The 13,792-nt window shown below is 51.7% G+C and overlaps 1 pseudogene; it reads left to right on the plus strand.

Moving 5' to 3' along the window:
- The first annotated feature begins 9,640 nt into the window (after window positions 1-9,640).
- On the plus strand, window positions 9,641-13,247 carry LOC124656689 (annotated as a pseudogene).
- Window positions 13,248-13,792: the final 545 nt, after the last annotated feature.

Raw genomic sequence — 13,792 nt, forward strand, 5'->3', positions numbered from 1 at the left:
GAAATAATATATCTTTGTTTGGTCAATTTCGCCACATTAAAGATGAATTATCACTGGACATGAATCTCCATGCATATGTAAATTATTTTCGGAATTGCTAAGTTTCAGCTAGCTGAGACGTACCTTAAGTCTCAGTCACGTGCTCCACCGTTGGATTTTGTTTCCGCTTGAAGATTCGTGTTTGCTATTATTTATACTTTATTTAGATCGGCATTGAAACACACTAATGTAATTCGACTGAGTCATAAGTTAAGTCTCAGTCGACTGAGTCTTAGAGACACCTAATTATTTTTCAGTCAATTTCAACACACTAAAGATGATGATCATCTCTCTCTAAACACTAAACAATAATAGTGATGGCCTTGCACCAGCATGCTAGTTAAAGCAACAACAAAATTCAATTGTTTAGTAAAGTAAATGAGGCTAAATAGAAACATGAGCACGAATGGATATATTGAATATGCAAAGGACATACATTTTGATTATTGATGCAAAATAAAAGGACTTGCATTATAAATCAGAGGGAACTAGTATGAGTGTATAGTCACAAATCAAATTGTGATCACCATGACATGCACGGTATTTACAAAAGCTAAAATATTCAAGAGCCAGAACAAGTAGAGAATGAAGAGGTAGAATCCCACCAGTGGGAAACGACGCCCGTTGTGCCTCCTCATGCGCACACGGTCTTCTCTGGTTCGGGCACGGAACAGTAGACGCAGACTGGTGACGGTCGGCGCCGGCATAGCCCACACGAAGCTGAGCGCGACCATGGAGCCGAACGGCAACGCGAAGATACTCCACACGAACAATTTGACGCCGGTGGACTTATGCAGCCCCGGGACCACGGCCGCCATGAAAGCCAGGAGCATGCACATGAGCGCGTTCCAGAGGAAGATGAGGGCCAAGCATATCCACGCCGTGTTCGACCTCGACGCGCCCCTTTCATAGATCAGGAGCATCGTCGCGATCATGGAGCAAGCGACCGCCGTGGTATCGAGCCCCAGAAAGGTTTTGTAGTGACTCGTTCCCCAGAGGTTTGGCACTCCCTCCGAGTCGTAGCCGCCCGGCACGTTGGCCATGGCGTTCAAGGCGATGGTGGCGATGAGCAGCGCAACGATGCCTAGGTTCTTGGATAATTTGTTGGTCCATTCTTTCATCGCGTTTCCCGTCCACGCGGGTATGAGATCCTGGCGTTGCGTCCCGATCCAAGCTTCGCGTGCTGACAGCTTGAGCACGAAGCCGATCTGGAACAGAAAACAGGCAGGACAAGTACGGTAAAATATGCAGTTTTGTCAATCTTGACAAGAACAAACAGTGTTCACATTCTCAACTAGCGCATTACCATGGGTAGGAAGCTCTTAGTATCCGACACGAGGTCAAATGGCGTTCTCCCTTCATTGTTAGTGTTGAGTAACATATTGTATAGATATAGGTCCCCGTGTTTTCTCAGGGTTGTACCTGTAATTGTACATGTGTCCGCCTATATATATATGAGCAGCCGGCCCTATTGGTGCTGTGCAATTCCAATACCCTTCTCTACATGGTATCGTAGACCCTTCGGGTCCTGACCTAGCCGCCGCCCTCCTCCTCCTTAGGGCGCCGCCGGCCCTCCCCAACCCTAGCCCCCGCCCCCCTCCTCTAGGGCGCCGCCGGCCCTCCCCACCCCCACCGCTTCCGCCATCCACCCTAGCTGCCCCCCTCCTCTCTAGGGCGCCGCCGGCCCTCCCCACTTCCAACCCTAGCCGCCGCCCTTCTCATCTAGGGCGCCGCCGGCCCTCCCCACCGCCACCGCTTCCGCCATGGCGCGCTTCGACTCATCCTCCGGCTCCGGCAGCAGCAACCCCTTCGCCGGCCCCTCCGTCGCCGTCATCCGCGACATCCCCATCGCCGAGCGCGTGCCGCTGAAGCTCTCCACCACCGCTGCCAACTTCTTCCCGTGGGAGACGTACTTTGGGCTGCTCTTCCGCGAGTATGATCTCCTTGATCACATCGACGGCACCATCGACCTCCTCGCCATGCCGCACGACCCCGAGTGGCTCGCCATCGACGCCACCATCATCCGCTGGTTCTACCAGACCGTCTCCAACGACATCTTCCGCACTGTCGTCCGCGACGGCGACTCCGCCCACACGGTCCGGGATAAGATCACCGGCCTCTTCACCGACAACAAAATCCAGCGGGTCACCTTCCTCCAACAGGAGTTCTTCGGCACCCACCGTAACGACCTGTCTCTCGATGACTACGCCCTCAAGCCGAAGAGCCTCTCCGATGAGCTCCGTGACTTGGAGTTCCCGATCGATGACAAGATCATGCTCTCCACCCCGTCGGCGGGTCTCGGCGAGGATCTCAGCAATGCCGCCTCCAACCTCACGCTCCTCACCACGCCCACCTTCGAGCAGGCCGTGGCGTACCCGCGCCTCGAGGAGCGCCGCCTCAGCACCTCCGGGCTCGGGCGGCCCACACCGCTCGCCGCTGGCTTCTCCCGCGGCGCCCGGACTCCCGCGCCCCGCGCCCTCGCGCCTCGCCCCCGGGTCCGCCGCCGGGTTTCCCCGCCGCCGCCCGCCGCCCGGTCGGACCGGTCACCAGGCCGGCCGGACCGGCCCCCGGACCGGGCCCGCCGGCGCCCGGCCGGCCGGACCGGTCCCCGGACCGGCCAGCCGGCTCCTCCTCGGTGGTGGCCGCCGTGGCCGTCGTCGCCGTGGCGGTGGCAACGGTGGCGGCAACGGTGGCGCCAATGCCGCCGCCCCTGCGCCTCGTCCCCCGCAGTACACCGCCCCTCCGCCATGGACTGCCGGTCACAACCCGTGGACCGGGGTTGTTCACGCCTACTCCATGCCCGTGCCGCGCGCCCCTACCCGGGCATTATGGGGCCGCGTCCAGCCCTCCCACCGAGCGTTCTACGCGGCGCCCCAGCCTGCCCCGGCCTACGCCGCCCCTCCGGGTGCGACCCCGTGGGATCCCGCGCTCCCGACCGCCCTCCGCAGGCGCCCTCCGCTGGGGCGTATGGTGGCGGTGGCGATTGGTTCATGGACACCGGCGCTTCCGCGCATATGGCGGCGCATCCCGGTAACCTCTCCTTTTCCACACCCGCTTCCACTTCTTCTCGCATCATCGTTGGCAACGGTCATGCTCTTCCTATTACTCACACTGGTTCTGTCTCTTTTCCTTCCACCTCCACTCCCCTCTCTCTCCATAATGTTCTCGTTTCTCCTGACTTGATCAAAAACCTTGTTTCTGTTAAATCTTTCTGTGACTGTGGAATTTGACGCTTTTGGTTTCTCTGTCAAGGATGGTCGTACCCGGATGCTCCTCCACCGATGTGACAGCCCCGGCGATCTCTACCCCGTTGGCGCGGCCTCCACCACCACCGGCCGTCCACTCGCCCTCTCCGCCGGTGTCGACCTTTGGCACGCCCGTCTTGGCCATCCTAGCTCCGCCACTCTGCGTCAAATAATGCAAGGATTCTCCTTTACTTGTAATAAAACGGATGCCCACTCTTGTGAAGCATGTCGTCTAGGCAAACATGTTCGCCTTCCGTTTAGTTCGTCCTCCACAGCCGCATCTTTTCCCTTTCAACTCATTCATAGTGATGTATGGACCTCGCCGGTTCCGAGTAACTCCGGTTATAATTATTATCTTGTGATTCTTGATGATTACTCGCATTTTGTATGGACTTTTCCACTTCGCCGTAAGTCAGATGTTGCCACCACCCTCACCGCCTTCTTCGCGTTCGTCTCCACTCAGTTTGGTCGCCCCATTCACGCTTTCCAGACCGACAACGGCAAGGAGTTCGACAACATCACCATTCGCTCACTATTCGCCACCCACGGCACCATCTTCCGCCTCACGTGTCCATACACTTCTTCACAGAATGGCCGTGCCGAACGGATGCTTCGTACCCTCAACGACTGCGTCCGCACCCTTCTGTTCCATGCCTCCATGCCCCCGCGATTCTGGCCGGATGCCCTTGCCACGGCGACTCTCCTCGTCAACATCCGCCCGTGTCGTGTGCGTTGGTCCTACACGCCGCATCATCTCCTTTACGGTGCGCCGCCCACCTATGATGACCTCCGCATCTTCGGCTGCCGGTGTTTTCCTAACACTGCTGCCACCGCCGCGCATAAGCTTGCGCCGCGCTCTCTCCCTTGTGTGTTTCTCGGCTACCCCTCCAACACCAAGGGTTACCGCTGTTACGACCCGGTCTCTCATCGTGTCATCACTTCCCGACACGTGTACTTTGACGAGTTGGTTTTTCCGTTTCAGCAGGGACTCATGGCGACCCCTCCGACGACGCTCCCGGCGCCCGCTGGCCCTCCTGCGGCCGCGCGCCGACGACCGACCGCGGTGGCCCCCCGGCGCCGGCCCCGCCTGGTCCCTCGGCGTCCCCGGCGCCCGCTGGCCCTCCTCGCGGCCGCGCGCCGACGCCTGACCGCGGTGGACTCCCCGCCTGGACCCTCGGCGTCCGCACCGCCCGCGGCGCCCCGCCGCCCCCGTCGCCAGCGGCGCCCTCGCCCGCGGCGCCCCCGTCGCGCGCCGGCGCCCTCGCCCGCGGCGCCTCCGTCGCCTGCGGTGCCCTCGCCCGCGGCGCCATCGCCCGCGACGTCCGAGGCGTCCCCGGTGCCCCCGTCGCCCGCGGCGGCCGCCTCTTCGCCGTCCGCCTCGCCACCCGTCGCCGGGGTTCCCGAGCCCATGCTCACCCGCGCCGCGCGCAGGCGTGCGGCGGCCGTCTACACGCTACCCCGCCGACCAGTATGTCTGCGCGGCTTCTCCGTCTACTGCGTCTGCCTTCTGGGCCAGCGGCAACAGCATATTGCAGCACGACGGCGGCGTCCCCTCCACCAGCCGACCCGGCCAAGCTCCCGGTCAGACCGGACCGTCGCCCGGCCTGTCTGGTCATCAGGCCGGCCAGACCGGCTCTCCCACCGGCTCGGCGACCGCTCCTTCGCCGGTGCCCACCTCGGCTCGCGCTGCCTTGCGCGACCCGCATTGGCGTGCCGCCATGCGAGGAGGAGTACGACGCGCTTCAGCGCAACAGGACCCGGGAGCTCGTTCCCCGGCCCCTCGCGCCAATGTCATCTCCGGCAAATGGGTCTTCAAGCACAAGCTCGGCTCCGACGGTACTCTCGAGCGCTACAAGGCGCGCTGGGTGGTGCGCGGCTTTCGGCAACGCGCTGGCGTCGACTTCACGGATACGTTTGCCCCGGTTGTCAAACCGGGCACGATCCGCACAGTGCTGCACCTCGCCGCGTCTCGTGCGTGGCCCGTGCATCAGATGGACGTCTCCAACGCCTTCCTTCATGGCCATCCGCAGGAACGGGTGTACCGTCGGCAACCCACCGGCTTCGTCGACCCCGAGCGCCCCGATGACGTGTGCTTGCTCTCTCGGTCCCCGTATGGATCGAAGCGAGCGCCCCGCGCCCGGTACCAGCGCATCGCCGGCTTCCCGCATCAGCTGGGCTTCCGCTCCACGCGTTCCGATGCGTCCCTGTTTGTCTACCGGACCGGCAACGACATGGCATACCTCGCTGGCTGTACGTCGACGACATCATTCTGACGGCCTCCACCGCTAGTCTTCTTCGACAGCTCACCGACCGCCTTCGCGCTGAGTTCGCGTTGAAGGATCTTGGCCCGCTTCACTACTTCCTCGACATCGAGGTTGTCCGACGTGCGGACGGGTTCTTCCTCCATCAGCGGAAGTATGCTCACGAGCTTCTCGAGCGTGCTGGGATGCTTAACTGCAACCCTGCGCCTACTCCCGTCGACACGAAGGCCAAGCTTTCCGCCAGTGATGGGTCGCTGGCGTCCGCGCGCCGTTCTATCGCTCCATCGTCGGTGCTCTTCAGTACTTGACACCGACGCGACCGGAGCTCCGAGACGCCGTGCAGCAGGTGTGCTTGCATATGCATGCTCCTCGGGATGCTCATTGGGCCGCGGTGAAGCGGATTCTCCGCTACGTCTGCGGTACCATGGGCTACGGCTTGACATTGCATGCTTCGCCCTCGACGTCGACTGACCTTGTTGCCTACTCTGACGCGGACTGGGCGGGTTGCCCGGATACGCGCCGCTCCACCAGCGGCTACTGTGTCTACCTCGGCTCGTCGCTTGTTTCTTGGTCCTCCAAGAGGCAGCCCACCGTGTCCCGCTCCAGTGCTGAGGCTGAGTACCGCGCCGTGGCCAACTCTGTGGCTGAGTGCACATGGCTTCGTCAGCTTCTGTCCGAGCTATCTTGTCCTGTTGACAAGGCTACGGTGGTTTTCTGCGACAACGTGTCGGCTGTCTACCTCTCCGCCAACCCCGTTCATCATCGGCGCACCAAGCACATCGAGCTGGATATCCACTTTGTTCGTGAGCAAGTTGCCCTCGGTCGCGTTCGGGTTCTTCACGTACCGACGTCTCAGCAATTTGCCGATATCATGACGAAGGGATTGCCATCCACGACTTTTCCTGAGTTTCGCTCCAGTCTGTGTGTCGGTGCCGACCCTTCGACTGCGGGGGGGGGGTGTTGAGTAACATATTGTATAGATATAGGTCCCCGTGTTTTCTCAGGGTTGTACCTGTAATTGTACATGTGTCCGCCTATATATATATGAGCAGCCGGCCCTATTGGTGCTGTGCAATTCCAATACCCTTCTCTACAGTTAGCAATGTTCAACTCAACGAACTCACTCTCCAGAATTCCAAGCTGTGGCTTCCCAGCAATCACGGCCGAGTGCAGCGGCGTGTTCCCATTATTGTCTTGTTCGTTCACCAGTCCACCGGCGAATTGGCTGCCGACGATATACTTGACTACGGATTCATGGCCGCGCTCGATGGCAACATGGAGGAAGTTTCTGCCATTGGTGTCGCTAACCTCGGCAGAATCCGGGCATTTCTTCAAGATGTCGCGGATGACGTCGACATGGCCCATCCATGCCGCGATATGCAGAGGCGTGAAACCTTGTTGGTCTTGTTTATACAGAGCGGATCGCAGTGGCACTGACCCAATAAGCTTTCTGATGATGTCCGGGTCGCCGTCGGACACAGCATAATGCAGCGGAGTGCTTCCCGATTCATCAGTTTGTGTATGCAGATTCAGATTCCGTTCAAGATTCCACGCCAATATTAACCGTGTAATTTCTGCAAAAAAAAACTGAAAATTATTTCTACTCAAGTCTTAAAGGGACAACCTTCTTTCAACGACGAAACTTTCACGACCTGAAGTGGCCGGAGATATCACTTCAGTGGGTGAAGGAGGACTAACTTGCGCTTTGTAGGACAGCTGCGTGCAAAGCATTCCGCCCCTTGGGGCCAGACGCGGAGACAATTGGATTCGTACTATTGACCAAAGTTTCCACGACATCTACTGACCGGCTTATCACGGCGAGATACAGCGGCGACACCCTAGCGTGGTTCATAACACCGGACAACGCCGGAGCATGATTCATCAGCCTCTGCACCACCGGATGGCGCCCATGCCGCGCCGCCACATGCAACGCGGTGTCCCATCTGTTCTGCTCCTGCAACGAAACCTGATTTCCGATCAGATTTATGAGCTTGGTCACCGTCACGGGATGCCCCGCCCTTGCGGCGAGGTGCAACGCCGTCTCGGACTTGGCATTCCGGCGTCGCAGAAGTGCGTCAGCGCCTGCGCCTGCGCCTGCGAGGAGGTTTGTGACTAGACCGACGTTGCCCTGGCCGGCAGCTATGTGTAGAACCGTGTTCCATCCAGCGGTGACCTCCTCCAGACTGCACGTTCGGCCGTTGACGTTGTCCCTATGCCATGCTGAGATACACGAAATAGCTCACGGTCATCAGTTGAGATGTAGACGGTGAAAAAGTATGCGTGCGTTAGGAAGAAATTCTACCTGTTACTGAAAGAAGACGATACAGCTTGTCTTCGTCTCCAGAAAGGGCGGCATCATAGAGCTCTCGGCACATGAACTTGGCCCTTCTCAAAACTTCGTTCACAATTTGCTCCATATTTTCTTTGATGGAGATCACAAATGTCGTATAGTAGATCTGCCCTTGTTCTTATATAATCAAAGGAGATGGCAAATGTTAACTAAGACTTGTATACTCACCCACTAGACCACTCCTACAGCAGTTGTACTACACACATAGTACGTGCTCTGCATGTTTGGACATACTAACAAAAAAATTAGTGCAAATAAGTTGAGTGGAAATTTAATGCACATGGGCACCACCAATCCCCATTTTTCAAGAAAAAAACGATATCATATTTGCAAGTATCAACAAATTCTGAAAAAAAAAGGTTGTTGCCAGTGATGCAGACCATAAACCTGCAAAGTATCAACGGAAACAATGTGAAATTGATCTACACCGAAATGATAAAAGTGTGGATCTGAGTATCACATTATCAAATCTCCAAAAAAGTATCAGATTTTGTCATTTTTGTGTGTAGCCCATAACAAAAATGAATTTCACATTGTGGTTTTGCATGTTTGTAGGATATATCATTGACAATGTCCAGAACTGTTTTCATTTCTTTTAAAATTTAAAATACAATTTTGAATTTTTAATATGAAAGGATCACAAAACTTTTCTAAATAAGTTAACCCATATCCCCCCTCCTCCCCACACCCCCGATCATTTATGGGCGCGGCTAGCGGGCGGCCGCATGCCCAATTGTCAAACCGAGCGGCCGGCCCAAAAAGGAAAGTACCTGTCGGGTTGGCTGAAAAAGGAAAGCCACCTGGTCCACCACATGCGTGCCCGGTTGGCTCTTCTCGGCACGCACTGCATCCCGAAAAAACAGGGCGGGAGATCCTCCCTCCAATCCCCGCCCAAACCTAGCTCCCCCAGATCCCAGATCTAATATAACGCCCAACGCCCAGATCTGTCGTAAAACAGAACGAAAAACCACCAGCTCTTCGTCAACCTGGAGCTCCCAGCTCCGTTCAGGCCGTTCGTCTGCCTCCAGCTCCCCATCTCCCTTCGTAACCTTCCAAGCTCCCTTCGTCAAGCTCCCAAATCCCTTCGTCAACCTCCCAGCTCTCCATGTCTACGAACCAAGAACCAGGCATCTCCAGAGCAGGAAGATTTCCAGTGGGATCTTCAGATCAGGTAACAAAAACTGAACAGAAACCTTCAGAAATTGCCTATAGATCCTCCTATTCCTCTCCTGATAGCCTTCTTTTTTCATCAAAGAGAAGCTATGGGGACATACCTGCTAGTTGCCTGTGAAGTTTCTTGCCTATACAGTAGTAGGATTTTGCTCCTGCATCTAGATTGAAGTTTCCCATCTAGATTGGAAACTATCAGGCAACTTTTGTTCTTTTTAGCCATGCATACTATGTGCCCATGTAGTAACAGGCAAAAAATCTGGGCAGAATATGCAACTGGTAGCCAATTTGAAGCAAGTACTATGAGGAACTCGCAAGCTGGTAATAATTCTAGGAAGAACAAGCAAAAGGAAGCAACTTTGTTACCCATGCATGCAAATTCCTTGCCTAGTACAAGCAACAAGTAATGTTTCCTGTGCAACTTGTAAAAAATAGGGTGAAAATAGTAGAGTAAGCAACTTTTTAGCCTATGCATGCAACTTTCATGCATAAGAGAAGCAACAAAAAATGTTTCCTAGGCAACAAGTAATGTAGGATGACACAAAAGTAGAAGCAGGTAACTTTGTAAACCATGCATGGAACTTCAATGCTTAATAGAAGCAACAAGTAAATGTTTCCAGGCAACAAGTAATTTGCAGGTCTGCACTACGGCACATAGTAGAAAATAGAAGTAAGGATCCATCAACGATGAAATGGAACACATATTCAACAAGTGGTCTTGACATCTAGAAGAACTCCATGCTATGTACAAATCCACATATCTGCAAACTAGAGCGTGCACCTAGCCAAGAAAAGTGTACTCTGTTCTAGGTAAAAGTAGCAATCGATGTTGAGGAAGTCATGATGTTGTCCTTTGCAATTCCCGTTGCACTTTATATCTTCTCTGTCAACGATGCCTATGTGTTTATAGAACAAGGTGTTAGTTCCAAGTCAAAAATGTAGTTGTAAGAAGTAAATATTGCAGATGCAATACATAAGTAGTAAGGCATGAACATAAAAATTAGTATTATGTTGATAGCAACAAAAAAGTACTCACTGTCATCATCATCATCTTCCCTACAAAAATCCACCTGTTTTTTGCTACATGTTTGTGCATGTTAGTTGCTTTGTTTGTGGTTGTTAGTTGCTTTGGTTGTGCATGTTAGTTGCTTCCATGCCCATGTTAGTTGCTTGTTTTCACTAACTATTTGCCTGAGTTACATTTTGTGTTGTTGTAATTGCTAAAGGGTCATTTGTTTCTAGGTCCCTGGTACTCATGGAGTGGATTTCCTTGATCTAAATGAGGTTCCTTTTGATATTAATGAGGAACCTGGTATCTTACCTCCCAATTATTTTACACAACTGTTGGATGAGGCAATTGACGAGTCTCCACAGCCACCTGTGAACACTCACGCCCCGGTTGTTAATGTAGAACCTGCTGCAACAAATACATACACAGGTCCTTTTGTTGCTCCTACAGACACTACTTCAATTGCACAAGATGGAAATGAAGATGAGGCTTCGTCCCAGCCAAATGACCCCCATGTTGGCATGCGCTATGATACGTTGGAAGGTGCTAAGGAGCACTACAATGCACATGCTGCAAGGAAAGGTTTCTCTGTGAAAGTAAATAGTAACAGGAGGTCTACAATCACCGGAGAAAAACAGAAACAGCAGTTCACTTGCAACAAATTCAGGAGACCAAGGAAAGATGATGGTGGTGCTGAGTTGCAGGTTGATGTGGGGCCAATTCATGATTCTGTGTCTGAAGATGAGGCTGATATTGAAAATGCAGAGCTTGCTTCCGTTGTGGCTGATCTTGCTGCTCAAGGGCGAAAAGAAAAGGCGCCCAAGAAGCGTAAAAGAGAAAATATTGTGCACACGTTTTGCAAGGCCCGGATGGTTGTGAAGTTAATTGATGGAAGGTGGGAGGTTATCCACTTTGTGCCTCGAGCATAACCATCCACTTATCCACAAACCATCGCTCACAAAGTATCCGAGGTCACACCAAGGCATGCCAAAGGAGGAAAAGGAATTTGTGAAGAATCTTCACAATACAAATTTGACAGCTGGTAAGTTTTTCAGTTTTGATACTGCAAATTTGTGTATGTTGCATGTGGAAAAAAATTCAGCTGGTAAGAATCATTTGGAAAAGTAAAAAAAGAATGTGAAAGTAGTATTTGTAAAGTTGCATGAAAAGAATAACTAGTTGCATGTAATGGTTAGTAAGTTGCTGCAAAATGGTCATGAAGTTGCCTGTTCTATTAATTTACTTGCAGACACTTGAATTGGTACTAGCCTGGAATGGTTCTATGATTTCATGGATTGTTTAGGTAGTTGCCTGTTTTACTTGTCAAATTCCAGGATATGTTGTGCAAGTTGTCATTGAAAAAATGCGTGTAAAAATAGTTTGGAAAGTAATGCTCGAAAATGTGAGGCAAAATAGTTGTGGACTATAATACAACCAACTAACCATTTCCTACTTTGTTTTCAATAACAGGTAAAATGATGGAAATCATGTCAGAATTTTATGGTTCAGAGTTGCTTGTGCCATACACAACCAAAACAATCACCAACTACTGTGCAACTCTGACTAGAGAAGAAACAAAAGATGGGGATCTGGCTAAAGTTGTGAGCTACTTTGTAGAGCTTAAAGAAGAAAAGGATCCAGACTTTTATTTCCGGTTAAAATTGGACGACGAAGACAGGGTAGAAAACATTTTCTGGGTTGATGGTGCTGCCCGGAAGGCATATGCAGAGGCTTACCACGACTGTGTCTCCTTTGATGCAACTTACTTGACAAATAAGTACAGTATGCCTTTTGCGCCATTCATTGGGATAAATAAACATGGGCAGTCCATCATGCTGGGTTGTGGATTTGTTAAGCAAGAATTGGCAACAAGATATGATTGGTTATTTGAGAGTTTCCTTATTGCCATGAACGGTCTTGCCCCGGACAATATTATCACAGACCAAGATGGTGCTATGGCGGTCTCGATTAGCAGATTATTCCCATCCTCTGTTCACCGTAATTGTCGCTGACACATAATGCAGAACGCACAGTTGAAATGTGGCCCTACACTGGGCAGGAACCCTGGTTTAGCTGAAGATTTCAATGATTGCATCGATTTCAGCTTTTCACCAGAGGAGTTTGAGGCAAAATGGGCTCTGTTTGTAGGCAAGTGGCCAGTTGTTGGTGGTGCAAATTCTTACTTTACGACTCTCTATGCTAATCGTGCTAAGTGGGTACCATGCTACTTCAAGCACGATTCTTCCCATTCCTGCAGTCCACGCAACGAAGTGAGGGCTTTAATGCCATTCTCAAACGCTATACGAACCCAAAAAAGTCTATACTACACTTTGTACAACAGTATGAGAAGTTGCAGACTCATGTACTTGTGAAAGAAGGGGGTAATGATTACAGGACGGATTGTTTGGAACTTACTCCATGGTCACCATTCCCTGTTGAGGAACATGCTTTCAAAGTTTACTGCCAGAGACATATATTTGAGGTTCCGTAACGAGTTTGAGCTGATTGGGAGGTACAATGTGTTACCATTTGGTTGCAACTTTTACAAGCTTGAGCCAAACAGGGGATGGTGCGCAAAATATGGTACTAGGACCTACCTGGTAACCGCTAATAAGGAAGAAGGGACGTATTACTGTGAGTGCTCCAAGATGGACAGGGATGGTATACTTTGTTGCCACATCTTAAAGATCTTCACCCACCTTGGTGTTGATGAGATACCAGATAGGTATATCCTAAAAAGGTGGACTCAAGGTGCTTTGAGTGGTTATGTGCCAGCAGCAGTTGCTGAACAGCCAGATGTTATGCCTCCAGAATCACAAGTGCAATTGCGGCACGCGAACCTCAATATGGGATTCACAAAACTTGCCCGTATTGCTAGTAGAAAAGACGCAGCTACTGCCATTGTTAACAAACATTTGAGAGCTGCAGCAACAGAGATATCTCACTTGAACAAGTCGCTCAAGAAGAAGAAGCCTGTGTCAGCAGTCCCGTCCACTAGTGCACCTGATCAGCCTACGAAACCTAGGGACCCGGCAAAAACAACGACTAAAGGGAGGACTAAGGAGCACCGTACAGTTTCAGCTCTTGAGTTGCATCCAAAGAAAAAAGTTCAGTGTCACACTTGTGGTTCGTTCGAGCACAATTCTGCAACTTGCAAGCTTAGGTTTCTGTAGTACTGCAGAAACACAAGTCCTTTGTAGTTCTCCGCGAGCTTAGGTCTCTTTTAGTTGCCTACATTAGTTGTGACTTATTGAAAAATCAAAGAAAAGTCTTGCCTCCCTTATTGTAGTCTAGTGTGCAACTCTGAAATATGACAAAATTTCCTTGCTGTTATGTGTTGTGGCAACTTTTAGGTTAAAACGATGCAAAATGCAGTACTAGTGCAAGCAAATTGTGATGACAATGAAGCAACTATGATAACATTGATATCAGACATGTACTGGCGAGTATGAAAAAACTGAATTAGGAGATGAATTATAACATGTAAGTAGTAAAAATGATGCACTGATAACATCTATTATATATTAAAAGCAAAATACAGAGGTTTTAAATAGAGACACGAGGTTAATCCACATCACTAAAATTATCTAATTCGTCCGATTGTGGTGGGACCTAATTATAACGGCTGAGATTAACAGACTTACGTTCACGTAAATATGTACAAACAAACATTGTTTGTCACGTACATGTGCATATGGGATGTATTGACTAACCACGT

The sequence above is a fragment of the Lolium rigidum genome, chromosome 5 (genome assembly GCF_022539505.1).
Source record: "Lolium rigidum isolate FL_2022 chromosome 5, APGP_CSIRO_Lrig_0.1, whole genome shotgun sequence".
Taxonomy (NCBI): Eukaryota; Viridiplantae; Streptophyta; class Magnoliopsida; order Poales; family Poaceae; genus Lolium; species Lolium rigidum.